The 10,594-nt window shown below is 40.5% G+C and overlaps 1 long non-coding RNA gene across 3 annotated transcripts; it reads left to right on the top strand.

Annotated features, from left to right (window-relative positions):
• LOC109725116 lies at positions 7,679-9,358 on the top strand. Of its 3 annotated transcripts, none has more exons than XR_002220189.1 (5): positions 7,849-7,859; positions 7,984-8,083; positions 8,188-8,283; positions 8,553-8,822; positions 8,935-9,358. It is a non-coding gene; the product is annotated as an uncharacterized LOC109725116 (long non-coding RNA). The 3 variants fall into 3 exon arrangements; XR_002220190.1 differs by having other exon boundaries at positions 8,940-9,358; XR_002220191.1 differs by lacking the exons at positions 7,849-7,859; positions 7,984-8,083; positions 8,188-8,283 and adding an exon at positions 7,679-7,772.

A 10,594-nucleotide genomic window follows, 5' to 3' on the forward strand; every position in this document is an offset into this window, starting at 1 on the left:
TAGAAACACCCGGAGGCAAAAATCCCAAATTTGGTGCCCTAACGCCACTATAAGTTAAATCCTTGGTTTCGATCTCTAGAACAAGCAAAAGAGAGTTTGTTCAACCTCTAGAAGCTCATCTAGGAGCATTCGAACCATTCTTAGGGCTTCTAACAAAACTCTAGCATTTTCGCCATTAGAGCTCTACGAAGAAACCATGGATTTCATGTGTTTTTTGGCCTCTATATGGTTCTAAAGCTTGCAAGGAGATCCAATCTCTAGATCTAGGGTTTAAAACCCAAACCCTAACCTTGATCGTACCATGAGAGGAGGCAAAAGGCTTACCTCACTAGCTTGCTCCAAGCACGGGGAAGAAGAGGATGAAGGTGAGCTTCATCTTCTTGATCTCCTTCTCCTTCCTTTCTTCTCTTTTCTTTTCTTCTCTTCTCTTTTTTCTTCTCTTTCTTCTTTCCTCCTTCATATACAGAGAGAGAGAGAGAGAGAGAGAGAGAGAGAGAGAGAGAGTGATGAGGGAGTGTGAGGGAGTGAGTGAAAGAGAGAGAGAAATACCTCTCTAATAACCCCTCATAATGTAACAATATCCATATAGGTCCCTCAACTATTCCATTTGTTCAACTTGCCCTTACTGGGCATTTTTCGCCCAGAGGGACCGGTCTCCCCGACCTGGGACCGGTCCCCGAGAGCTCCCCCCAATGTCACGCGTTCGGGAACCGGTCTCTCCTTGAGAGACCGGTCCTCGGGAGACCGGTTCCTCAGGGAGAGACCGGTTCCTGAGAGTTGGGATTTCGGGACTTAGCCATTTTTTTGGCACTCTCGCTGATGTCGCACACGGGGACTGGTCCCCACTCTGCCAGGGACCGGTTGCATCAGCCACCCTGCAACCACTAGCTGATGGGATCGGTCTCTCACTGCCAGAGACCGGTCCCCCAGAGCAAATCTGTCAAAAATGCAAATTTTGCATCTTTACTCTCGCAGACTCCATTCCAATGCACTTCTTGGGTTTCGTGCATCCTTAGCTTTTCCAGAGCTTACCAACTCGACCATTAGTTGATTCTGGACGAAGTGCAACTCTCAGATTTTGAGAATTCACATTGTTACATACGGGGTCCGGACCCTAAGCCCGAAAATGGCCCAGTTTAGTGCAGTTTGCACAGTTGGGGGGGTTTCTTGCAAATAGGGCATATGGGGGCTATTAGAGAGGATTAGAGCCTCTCTCTCACTCCCTCACCATTTTCAACCCAACATAAACACCCTCTCTCTCTCTCTATAAGCTCTCTTTCTCATCAAGGAAGGCAAGGGAAGAGGGATTTGGAGGAGAAGAAGCTTGAAGGAGGGATCATCATCTTCTCCATCTTCTTCTTGGCCATTGGAGCAAGCTTAAGAGGTAAGCTTTGGTAGCTCTAATGGTAGATTAGTAGGGTTTAATTTTTAAACTCTAGAAATGGTTTTTATGGAACTCCTAGATGTCGAATTGATGTTTGATGCTTGAATCTAGATGTTAAATGGTGATTCTTGCATTGGGAAGATTCTAAGGCTCCAAAATGGGGTTTTGAGAAATAGTGGGGTTTGATCTAAATTGAACCTCTGTAAACCTAATTGCTAGGTATTCTGATGCGTTGGCAAAGTCGGTTCGGCAATTCGTCGAGTCTGTGCAAAGATATTGAAGAAAAGGCCTGTTGAGGTACAGATTGCCGTAGCTCGCGGCGAAAGCTTCCTAAAATTACAAGAACGGAACCCTAGCCTCCTGATAGCATTAAAAGGTGGGGGTGTCCATCCTGAAGCAACTGGGCTTCCTTCTATGTCCGAGTTAGAATTGTTGATCATGTTTCATATATTATTCTTATACATTATAGGATGATTGTTGTAGTTGCATTTCTACTTCCTTGCATGCATGTCTAGTAGTGTAGCATTGTGGGGCTCGACACTTAAACCTAGAATGCATGAGGATTGGGTCGGGTGACATGAGATCCTATAGTGATAAGAATATGGTGAACTTGAACTTGGTAATGAGAACCAATGGATTGTGAACTAGTGTAATGAAAACACTTGGAACTTGGACGAGTGGCATGTACACGAGATTAATAACATGACGAGTGGCATCAGAACCTAGTGTAATAGAAACACTTATGGCATTGAGCATAGGGAATAGGTGAGTTTCCCTAGTGGTGGCATATTGCATCAAATCTAGTGTAGTGGAACACTATGGCATTTGAACCTAGGGATAGTAGATTTTTCCTGATTGTCATGTTGTGGACATTATGCATTTGGCATTAGAGCAGTTGAGGCATTGTGGCCCTAGTAGATAGGGTATCCTCCAGTTGGGGGATTGGATCATACTCACATAGTCTGTGTAATCTTGGCGTGGTCGCTCCACCCAAGTAGTGAGCTTCGAAGTAGTAGTCGCGTTATGGGTAACTTGATTACCAGCGAGCTCCGGAGTAGTAGTCACGTTGGGGCAGACATAGTTGTCCCGCAGACGGGTCTCGGGTGGGTGAAGCACAGAGTCTCCCCACTAGCGAGATTTGAGATGTGAGTAGGGGTAGCAACCTTCAGGTTGGCCATGAGATTGATTATCGAGGCATAGTTGCACGACGCACTATGTAGGAGCTCGTACATCTTGATTATTGAGGAATAGTTGCACGACGCACTATGTAGTAGCTCGTTTATTCATGTGATTATTGAGGCATAGTATCATGTGTAGATTACATACTATGTAGTAGCTCATTTCTTGTATTTTGAGGCATAGTATCATGTATAGAGGTATTACTATGTAGTAGCTCATTTCCTTATTGTTCATTGAGGCATAGTAGCATATGTAGAGACATTACTATGTAGTAGCTCATTTCCTTATTGTTCATTGAGGTATAGTAGCATGTGTAGAGACATACTATGTAGTACTCATGCATTTCATTGATTATGAGGCATAGTAGCATGTTGCATATTTTCTACTTTGTTGTAGCTCATTTCAAGATATTTATCTATCTATCTATCTATTGCTCATGCCTGCTTAGACCTAGTGGGAAGATCGGCGGAGTCGGCGGCCGAACCCACTGGGAACTATATTTATATAGTTCTTACCCCACTTTGTTGCAGGGCCTAGCTAGAGAGTAACGGCAGAGGACCGTGGTAAAGGCATAGCGCCCTAGTTAGCTAGCAGCTTCCTTATGCATTAGAGTACCCTCGTGTACCCGGTTGACATGTGATGTAAATGTATTTTGGGAGTTGCTTATGTATTTTGGAGAGCTAGCATGTATGATGAGAGAAAATGATGTATCCATATTTTGGGAGATGAAAATGTAAATTAATTATGCAAATGATGTAAATGTTTAATGTCAAATGTGATGTAATAGCTAGAGTATCTCTCTTTATGCACTTATATATTTACTTGTATCTTGCTCTTGTTTGTATAGCACTTGTGGTGCTTCGTTGAATCATGTATATTAATTGAGTTTATTCTGGGCAACTCTTGTATATGATCTTGTTGTTGAGCCTTGGGAGGGCAGGGGAGGTGCTGTCCGTTTGGCGTCTATTCGACGTGCCCGGATCCGACCAAATTGGCGGGTCGCGGGGCGTGATAGATAAAGTGGTATCAGAGCGTAAAGAGCAAGTAAAGAGCAAGTAAAGAGAGAGTCTAGGATGACCTAGGAGACCCTAGGACGGAAAACTTAAGGATATAGGTGCGTGAGTGAGACGTGGACCTTTGCGGGTGGCGGGAGTTGAATCGATTGGGTCAAGTTTTGTAAACCTCTAAGACGGATGTTAGAGGTAGACTCGAGATGTGGCCTATTCTCGACCAAGTGCGTTCATGTTGGGCGATCGACAACATGAAACCGAGGGATGAGAATAGACGCTCCTGCGTGACTTTCGCCGGATTTGAGTTGAGTTGATGTTAGTTGTTACGTGCTCGACCTAGAGGGTCGATGTCACGCCCCGGTACCGATACCAATTTGGGCCGGCCCGGGCACGTCAAACAGACGCCGAACGGACAGAGTTTTCCCTGTCCGCCTAAGGCTCATCACCTGTATATTTGCAAGTAGAGAAAAGCACTAGCGGAAACATACACAAACGGCTTACAAGAAAGTAAGCAATAGCCATGAGTGAAAGATAGGAAACTAAACAACTACACAAGTACTATGATTTATCTTTTGATCACATACATTGTATCCAACTATTACATTCACGATTCTTTACATTGTTTTTCACCGTTTCTTTTTACATCACATTAGCTCAAAATAAAACATTACATTCTTTTCTCTCATTTGCTTCTACATAAACATCTTCAAATACAAAGGAAGATACATGGTAGGCTACTAACAAAATGCAAACCCGACTCGGGTAGTCACTGTCTATGGCGCGATACCTTTGCCGCGGTCGCTCGCCGTCTCGCTCGGTCCCGGCTCTGTGGAAATAGTGGGGTGAGAACTACAAGGAAGTTCCCAGTGGGTTCGGCCCCAATCTCACCGACTTTCCCACTAGGTCTAACTCAGGCATAATAGAAAGAATAAGCAGATAAGTAGCCAACTATACAAATGCAACTAATATGCCTGAACAATGCGATCAATAAAGATGCTCAATATAAACTCATGAAGAATGCATGGTTTTTGTTCTTGTTCTTTCGTTCAATCTCAAGGCTAACCCGGGGGTATCGCCTCATTAACTCACCAACTCAAAATCCATGATCGCGGGCCCTCAGCTTCCTCCCGCTAGGACCGTCCTCTGAGTAACTCAATCCAGTGATGACAAACTCCGGAGCGCATCGCCCGAGGGGGTGCGACCACCCTCAAGCAAGGACTTATAGCGAGTATAATCAATCCTTAACTCTAAGGATATTCAGTTCAATCTGTTCCTTAACTCTAAGGAATTATGCACAAATGACCCTTAGCTCTAAGGTTGTATGTCATCGTGTCTCAATCTCATGTTCTATGCATTCTTTACTTGACCATGTCACTACACTAACTCTAGTATTCTTTGCATTCTTTACTTGACCATGTCACTACACTAACTCTAATGTTCTTTGCATTCTTTACTTTCATCACGTCTTTACACTAACTCTAGTGTTCTTTATGCCACACATTTAATGCTATCTCTAGCCATTGTTCTTTATGCCACATTTTGTTGCTAACTCTAGCAATTATCATTCTTTAATGCCACATATTTATTCTCTTTGATGCCACATACTCTAGCTCTAGTGTTCTTTACGTCATACATCATGCTAACTTTAGCTTTCATTGTCAACATTTCATTGTCCTCATGTCATATGTCACTTATTCTTTAACCTTACTAAGTTCTTATCTCTTTTTACATGCACACATAGGGTTATTACATTCTCATTGGCTCTCAACCATCTTATGATGCACTTGAACTCACAAAATGCAAACATTCACATATTTATAATCTCATTACTCTACTATGCATGCAGCAATATACTCATGGATGCTCAAGAAGTGACACATTAGACATAAAGGAAATTTCAACAAGTTTGGAGAGCACCACCCACCTTGTAGGCTTACTTAGGTGCTACGGTGAATTTCTCGGGATTTTTAGCCACCTAGTTCGCTACCTGCGGCAAAACGAAGCCATATTAGGCCATTTTTCTCATATCTTCGCATAGACTTTTCGTAACGTCAATCCGAGCGCACCAACGCGTCGGAAATACCCCCAATTAGGTTTTCATAGGGTTAATTTCACTTTGGAACCCTCACAAGCAAAAGCCCCAAATTTGGGTGCCCTAGCTTCACTTATTTCAAATCTAGGGTTTTAATCTCTTAGAGAAGCAAAAGAAAGCTTCAAATCCTCTAAAGGTTCCATTAAACCCATTCTTAGGTCAATCAAAACCAATTCTATGGTTTCACCATGAGAAGGGTTGAAGCTTACCTCTAAGCTTCACCACCTACACCCAATCCATGGTTTTGATCTCATCCACAAGCAAAAGAAAGCTTAAAATATCCAAAAAGCTCTACTAAAACCATTCATAGGTCTTGTGGTTCCCATTTTATGGTTTTACCATGAAAGGGATCAAAGCTTACCTCAAAGCTTTCCCTTCTTCAAGCTAGAAAAGGAGAGGAGGAGGTTTCTTCACTCATTCTTCTTGTTCTCCACCTTCTTCTTCTTCTTCTTTTCCCCTTTCTTTCTCCTTCTTTTCCTCTTTCTTTCTTCTTCTTTTCCTTGACTTCTTCTTCTCTTTGTCTTCTAGTGAGAGAAAGAGAGAAGAGAGGGTGTGTGAGGGAGAGGGAAATGAGAAAATGTCTTATACACCCCTCATACATAGCCCACATATAGCAAAAATGCAAATAAGCCCCTCAGCTTTTATCCTGTTGAACTGCCAGAACTGGGTAGTTTTCGTGCTCGGGGACCGGTCTCCCCGACAAGGGACCGGTCCCAGAGAGCTTTCCCCGCGGGCAGCCAGGGGCCCCGCGCAATGCAACCGGTCTCTCCCCGCAGGGACCGGTTCCCGAGAGCTGGTTTTCTGGGACTTAGCCGATTTTTCAACTTTCTCATTTCTCACGTGTTCGGGGATCGGTCTCTCCCATCAGGGACCGGTCCCCGAGAGCACAAAAGCTGCAGTTTGCAAATTTTTGTTTCTTTAGCTCTCGAAAACCTCCCACAATGCATTTTTACTCATTTTAACGCCTTCGGCCTTTCCGAAGCGTACCAACCTCGCACTTTGGTCAATTTGACTAAAGTTCGATATTTATTTTTTGAATTTTCAGTACATTATATTCTCTACCCCTTAAAATAATTTCGTCCGCGAAATTACACATACCTTAACTCGTCAACTCAAATAGATGCGGATACTCCCTCCGTATGGAGTCCTCGAGCTCCTAAGTGGCTTCTTGCACAGCGTGGTTGCTCCACTGGACCTTTACATATAAAATTCTGCGACTCCGCAGCTTTCTTTCTTCTCTATCGAGGATGCACACTGGGTACTCCTCATAGGTCATATCCTCACGTAACTCCACAGGCTCATACTCTAATACGTGTGTCGAGTTTCGAATATACTTTCGGAGATTTGACACATGAAACACGTTGTGTTAAGGATTTTATAGGTTGGCGGATTTCGTAAAGTTGAATGGAGTCTTGAAGAGTTGATTGCGGAAGTTTGAAGAAAAGNTATAGAGCTCTCTTTTAATCATAAGAGAGTGGTCCTCCAATATTAATTAGTCTCTATAGTTAATCATCTTCAAATTGCTAGTACAATTTTGAGGATTAACTTTTCTGCACATTAACACAAGAGATCACGAAAGGAGTTTTGAGATTACACTGTGACTGTGTGAAGCACAGATTCCGGAGCAGCCTTGTGTGGATACATATAGAGGCCGAACACTTGTGCGGCTCAAAGGACCAGAAGTTCAGATCCACATCAACCATGAAATAATTTTAGTGATTTGCACAGGTTGAAATTCGATCCCTTGTTCTAATTAGATTAGAATAATAATTTTGTGTGTCACACGAGATGATCTTGGTACATATATATATACACTAATATCATAAATGTTGTGATATTAAAGCATACATGATTGGATCATATTTTGTAAATTCAATTTATTTCCGCTGCACTAAATGCACATGCAGATGCATACATTTTCTTACAAAATATCTTTGGCAAAATATTCTAGCTTAACTATTTAGCAATTCTTTTCTTTCATATTATTAATTAATTAATTTTTTTAATAGGGGACCCATATGGCAAGATGATACGAAAAGGTCAGATTCGCCTTCTGTTAGCGGTCATCCTCCTTGATTACTTATTTGGAGGCCCAATGCGTGACGAGGTTAATACTGCCACAGATTATATATTGTAGTTAGTGCTTGTAGCTTGTTATATATATATATATATATATATATANACCTATAACAAAGTTCGTCAATCCTTATATACATGTAGTGATTAGTTAGGATTAGATATTTTTGGTCAAATATTCTACCTTAGCTGGACAGAACATTAATTTCTTTCGTATTATTAATTAAATGTTCTTTTTATAGGGGACCCATATGGCAAGATAATACAAAAGGGTCAGATTCACCTTCTGTTAGTGGTCAAGTCCTCAATGAATACTTATTTGGAGGCCCGACGCGCGACGAGGTTAGTGCTGGCACAGATTATGCATTGTAGTTAGCGCTTATAGCTTGTTATATACATATCTATATTATTCTAATTCTCATTGTTTTGCTGATTGTTTTATTTAGGTGATTAATGTATATTTCCATATAATTGATAAGCTCGATTGCATGGGTGTACATAAATTTAGTCAACCTGGTATTTTCTGCCGAACCGAAGTTGCAGTGAGTTTGATGTTTTCACTAATAGATTAGTTGTTCTCTATTTCTCTCTTGTTCTTTATTTCTGTATCAAGCAAACTTAAAAAAATATAAAAGTGACTTAAAATAGACGGAAAAAAATGTGTTGACGTTCGAATCCCAATTTGTTGAACAATATTTATTAGCTCATGTTCCATAATCTATGAAAATATTAACCGTCCAAATAATAGCATTTGAGTTTTCCGCAACTTGTCATAAGGCATATTGCTAACTTGATTTCTGTTTCTATGCAGATGCACGTACTCAATAAGATGTAGGGATTTGGAAAGAATGGGCCACTAACAGTTGATTTTATCAGGGATGTAGCTTTTGAATCCGCATCTATACGACACTTTTTGGAAAAAATAAATACACATATCTGCAGCAAGAATAGATTTGTACTTATAACTTTACATAGTAATTGGCATTGACATTTACTATCAATTGATTTGAAGAAACAACGTTTTGAGAGTTGGAACTCATTGTGGAGCCACAGCGAGGCACAGGACGCGGCACAACTGCTGGTATTAATTTATTCTTGGAAGTAGACACAGTGTTTTAGTTATTTATTCACTCGGCAGTAACATCTATTATCCACTCGTTTTAATTTATTTACCTTTCTTTCTCTTGGACAAGCGAAGTGGTTTTCGTCCTATTTTGAGCATATCCTTCAAATCCCCGTCGGCACTCCTGACGTCGTATTTCGTAAAGAATGTCAACAATAGGGTTCCACGGACGTCGATTGTGGCATGTACACATGCCTTTTTGCCGAGCGACTCGTAAGAAACGGCCTCCCCGATCTATTATTGTACGATAATGACCCCCCCCTCTTTTCGTGCGCATATGGTCAGGGCAATCTTAAAGGATCCATGCAGTGTGACCTATAATTCTATGATTGAGTCCGCTGTCCCAAAAACAAACGTCTGAATATTATATGATTGTGCAATTGTGCCTGGTAGTGGGATGTATTATGTTGTGAATGTTAAATGCTGTGAATGTTATATACTGTGAATGTTATATGATTATGAATGATATATTATTGTGAATTTTATATGTTGTATTGGATGTTGTCGACTTGCTTGGAGAGCTATGGCAGTTTATTCATAGAAACATTGAATTATTTTGTGAATGATTCATGATCTTGTACATAAGTAGGTTCATCCCTATACTATTTAAAGCCCTGACATATTTGTTATTTTGTATTCTGCTTAATCATATCCGTGATGTCTTTTGTATAATGCGAGTTGTTGATAAGATTCTAGTCAATTTATCCTATTGATATAATGTGTTTATCTACCGTGATGTCATTTTCTCATATTTATCTTATATGAGATGTTATCCATATTCGTATTATTTTTGCAAGTTCATTTTATGTTCATCCGTATTTATAGATTTACATTAATGTTTGCATTTGTAAATGGTTAAAATGAATGTTCATTATAATTTTGGTTCAGATGTATAAATTTCGAATTACACGGATTTGATAAAAATGCAAATTACCACTTTATTTGATGGAGGGCACAACTAAAAGTTCCTTAGTTGTGGACATATAGATGTTCCATCTCGATACATAACAAATTTAAAGTTATAGCACTACATACAAAACCTATCATATAGAAGTGAACATATAGATGTGGCAAGTATAAAGGTATGCCCTTTAAGACTATAGATGTACCGGGGAGTAGTATAACTGTTCCATTTTAAACTATAGCTACAAAAACAAAGCCTACCATATAGAAGTGGTCATATAGATGTGGCAGGTATATGTGTGTGCCCTTTAACACTACAGATGTACCTGCGACTTCTATAACTATTCCGTTTTAAGCTATAGCATTACATACAATGCCTACCATATAGAAGTGGTCATATAGATGTAGCAAGTATATGTGTGTGCCCTTTAACACTACAAATGTACTTGCGACCTCTATAACTGTTCTGTTTTAAGCTATAGCACTACATACAAAGCCTACCATATAGATGTGGACATATAGATGTGGCAGGTGTATATGTGTGCCCTTTAACACTACAGATGTACCCGCGACCTCTATAACTGTTCCGTTTTAAGCTATAGCACTACATACAAAGCATACTATATAGAAGTGGACATATAGATGTGGTAGGTATATCTGTGTATCCTTTAACACTACAGATGTACCTGCGACCTCTGTAACTGTTCCGTTTTAAGCTATAGCAGCAAAAGCTAAGCCTATCATATAGAAATGGACATATAGATGTGGCAGGTATACGGGTGTTCCCTGTAACACTACAGATGTACGGGGGAGTAGTATAACTGTTC

The sequence above is a fragment of the Ananas comosus genome, linkage group 19 (assembly GCF_001540865.1).
Source record: "Ananas comosus cultivar F153 linkage group 19, ASM154086v1, whole genome shotgun sequence".
NCBI classification, from domain to species: Eukaryota; Viridiplantae; Streptophyta; class Magnoliopsida; order Poales; family Bromeliaceae; genus Ananas; species Ananas comosus.